The sequence below is a fragment of the Myotis brandtii genome, unplaced genomic scaffold (assembly GCF_000412655.1).
Source record: "Myotis brandtii unplaced genomic scaffold, ASM41265v1 scaffold980, whole genome shotgun sequence".
In the NCBI taxonomy this organism is placed as follows: domain Eukaryota; kingdom Metazoa; phylum Chordata; class Mammalia; order Chiroptera; family Vespertilionidae; genus Myotis; species Myotis brandtii.
The window spans coordinates 62,381-66,577 of NW_005372075.1; the positions used below are offsets into that span (position 1 = coordinate 62,381).

Consider the following 4,197-nt stretch of genomic DNA (forward strand, 5'->3'; position numbering starts at 1 on the left):
GCCTGCTGAAAGCAGGTATCTGGGGTTTGTTTAGCTCCTATAATTGCAACTTTGTTGCTTAGAGTGGAGCTCAGAGCCGGGTCGAGGCTGGCGGGGAACCTTGGCTTCCTCCATCACTGGAGCAAGCAAGCCTCCTGCTCGCTTCAGCTGCGTGGCTGCCGGCCGCCATCTTGGTTGGTGGTTAATTTGCATATCACCCTGATTAGCCAATGGGAAGCATAGTGAAGGTATGGTCAATTACCCTTTTTGTCTTTTATTAGATAGGAGGATTGCCGGCAGCATGGGAGAGCAGTTGGTCACCCTGAAAATTCTGCTCTGACCCCTGCCTCCCAGCCAGCTGGCTGACTACATACAGGTGAGGGAGAAAGCTACATGCAGCTTTGAGCTGTGAGTTTAACAGGGAAAGGGCAGGGGGGAGTCTGTAGCCCAGCCTTCAGGAGCTCAAAGTCCAATGACAAGGTGGCTAATCTATGATTGCAAACAGCTCAGCCTGTTCTGGGATGCTCAACGTTCCTGAGGCAAACTCCTGGAGGGGTCAGGGTACAGGCACAGCAACTAAATCAAAGTGTGTCCTGTCCTTGGTCTGCTTTTAAAGTGTATTTCTTTTTACAGCCTATTTTTCTTCTTGCAACACATCCTCCAGTTCCCCAGTGTCTGTAAGAAAACCTCTTTTCTGTAGTCAGGGGAATCATCATTAAATAGCTGTGACTCTATTCCTGTTACATGCCCTTCCCCTATCAGTCAGAGAAACATGAAACATGTGGAAAGAATAACAGGAGGATTTAGAACCAGGAGCCTTGGATTCCAGCTTCAGTTCTAATTCCAGTTCATGGCTGTTGCCTTGTTGAATAAATGTGTGCATGGTAGCCCTGGCCAGTGTGGCTCAGTGTGTTGGAGCATTGTTCTGCATACTAAAATGTTGCAGGTTTGATCCACAGTATGGATGTTCTCTCCCACATAGATGTTTTTGTCTCTCTCTTCCCCTTCCCTTCTCTCTAAATACAATAAGCATATCCTCAGGTGAGGATTAAAAAATAATAATAATAATAAATGCTATATTCCTAAAAATGCTAAGCATCATCAGAGCCTTCAGTGAGATGTAATCTTTTTAAAAATACAAAAAACACATGTATGGCCATGATGGGGTGGTTGAAGAAAGAATAGCAATGAACTAGGTGTGAATTAGATAACTTTGAGCAAAAGGGAATCATGAAGTTAGGGGCAAATGAATTCTCAGTCACATGGTTGTTACTACTCTTGGCTTTGGGCAAATCGTTTCACCTCTTCTAGCTTCTGCTAGATATAGACTGCCATGAATATCAGGAGTAAGCTAGACTAAAAGGCATCTTCAAGTCTAGAGTTTCTCTAAGTCCCCACATCCTAGTAGCCAACATGCTTTTTAGTAATTTTCATTGTAGTAGCAAAGTGGGGGAGGGGGAGCCAAATTATTTAAAATGTTTAGCTTGGAACCACGCAACATGGAAATAGAAATGAATGTTTTCATATAGTACTAGAGGCCCAGTGCACAAATTCATGCACAGGTGGGGTCCGGCTGGCCTGGCCCCAATTGTCGGATTGGGGCTAGGCCTATTGAGAGGAGGAGATGGCAGGAGGTTGGTCGGTGGGCCCACCCTGATTAGGGCTCAATCAGGGCCAGGACAGCTGGGGAGGGGCTGCAGGAGGTTAGCCAGCCAGCCTGCCCCCTATTGGGGTGGTATGTTGATCAGGGGCGGGGTTGATCAGGGTGGTGGGGACCCATCGGGGGTGAGGCCGGTAGGGGGAGGGGCTGCAGGAGGTTGGCTGGCAGGCCCCGCCCCCTGTTAAGGGGCAATCAGGTTGGGGCCAGCCAGGGGGAGGGACTGCTGGCTGATTGCGGTGGGGTGGGCCGATCAGGGGTGGGACCAGCTGGGGGGAAGGGCCTTGGGAGGTTCTCTGGCCCCAGTGGACATCATAGAGACTGGTCATTCAGGTTGTTACAGCATTCTGGTGGCTGGCTTTTTATATATATAGACTAGAGGCCCATTGCACAAAAATTTGTGCACTTGGGGGGGGGTCCCTCAGCTCGGCCTGTGCCCTCTCGCAGTCTGGGACCCCTCGGGGGATGACCACCTGCTGGCTTAGGCCTGCTCCCAGGGGGATTGGGCCTAAGCTGGCCAGCCTGGGTGAGGGGCTGAGAGCCATTTTCAGGCTGGCCACAGCCCCTTCAGGATGGGGGTCCCCGCTGGGGTGCCTGGCCAGCCTGGGTGAGGGGCTGAGAGCCATTTTCAGGCTGGCCACAGCCCCTTCAGGATGGGGGTCCCCGCTGGGGTGCCTGGCCAGCCTGGGTGAGGGGCTGAGAGCCATTTTCAGGCTGGCCACAGCCCCTTCAGGATGGGGGTCCCCGCTGGGGTGCCTGGCCAGCCTGGGTGAGGGGCTGAGAGCCATTTTCAGGCTGGCCACAGCCCCTTCAGGATGGGGGTCCCCGCTGGGGTGCCTGGCCAGCCTGGGTGAGGGGCTGAGAGCCATTTTCAGGCTGGCCACAGCCCCTTCAGGATGGGGGTCCCCGCTGGGGTGCCTGGCCAGCCTGGGTGAGGGGCTGAGAGCCATTTTCAGGCTGGCCACAGCCCCTTTAGGGAGGGGGGTCTTTCTGGGGTGCCTGGCCAGCCTGGATGAGGGGCTGATGGCTATTTTCTGGCTGGCCATGGTCCCCAGCCACCCAAACTCCCAGTGGAGGCTGGCTGGAAGCAGGTATCTGGGGTTTATTTAGCTTCTGTAATTGAAACTTTGTTGCCTTGAGTGGAGCTCAGAGCCGGCCAGGGCAGGCGGGAAGCTTGGCTTCCTCCATTGCCGGGGCAACTAAGCCTCCTGCTTGCTCCAGCTCCGTGGCTGCCGGCCGCCATCTTGGTTGAGTTAATTTGCATATAATCACTCTGATTGGCTGGTAGGCATGGCTTGGGCATAGCAAAGGTATGGTCAATTTGCATGTTTCTCTTTTATTAAATTAGATTTCCTCATGCATGTCTGTTTTGCTAGTGCATGTACATGTGCATGCATTTAGGGAAAATTATAAAAACCTGCACAGAGAAAACACCTCTCTTCCAGGAGGAGTGACTGCGTAGCGACAACCTGGTGTGCTGGTGATGGAAGCAATCGGCATATACAGTTGGGAATGTTAGGTTCTGTTTTGTGCTGCATCACTCCTTCTTTAGGTGAGGAAGATGGTGTTTGGCTAAAATCTTTTCTAGTCCATTGCTTTTCCAGGGAGTCTAGTTTATTCTTAATCTAAGTCTGTATCTTTCTTATCACAGTTTTCTCCCCTTTCAGTTACCCTCTGCCTTTTTCTCACCATGTGGTTTGGTGGTTTCCTTTTCATACTTCCTATTTTATACTTCCTATATCCTGTGAGCAATTTGTAGCAACTTCCCCTCAGTATACTTTGGGTATTGCATGGACTTGCATTGATAGAGACAGGAGGAATATGAGAAGATCTGCCTTGTTGAGGAATTTAACTTCAGAACAGGCAATGATAATTTCATGTAGGACTTATTTCTGATGTGTTGAACTCTGATGAAATATGTTCAGGAGATTTGGAGAGAAACAGGACAGATGGAGCTGATGAGGTGAGGAGCGAAGTGTGTAGTGTGGTGGGTACTGCTAGCCAGACATATTTTAATGAACTCTTCATCTTCTTTCTAGGGAACTACAAAAAGTTGGAGTTTTTATAGTATTGGCTTGTAAGATCATCATATGAATAAGAGAGTGACATGAGAGGGAAAATTATTCAAGGTAGAGATAACATTAGATTCTAGAATGTTAAACCTGGAAGGCCCCTTGAGGATCTGATAGTAGTCTAGATGAATGTCTTCTTTCCCCATGGTGGAAACTGAGGGTCAAGGATGAGAACTGCCAAGGTTCACAAGGAATTGAGAGTAGAGCTGACTTCTGATTCCACAAATCAAAGAGCCAGTGCTTTTCGCACTCCACGGTATGGGGACAGTTACAGAAGGAACCAAACCATTGTTAAGTACTGAAGCAATTGAAAACCTTTCCTATGTTGAGAGAATCAAGGCAGGATATCTTCACTCTAGAGCAGTGGTTCTCAACCTTCCTAATGCCACAACCCTTTAATAACAGTTCCCCATGTTATGGTGACCCCCAACCATAAAATTATTTTCGTTGCTACTTCATAATGTAATTTTGCTACTGTTATGAATCATA

At 49.4% G+C, this 4,197-nt stretch overlaps 1 protein-coding gene across 2 annotated transcripts in view; it reads left to right on the forward strand.

The window, feature by feature from the left end:
* LOC102251412 (epididymal secretory glutathione peroxidase) overlaps nt 1-4,197 on the forward strand; it is a 17,109-nt gene that overhangs the window by 3,436 nt on the left and 9,476 nt on the right. The window lies entirely within an intron of this gene.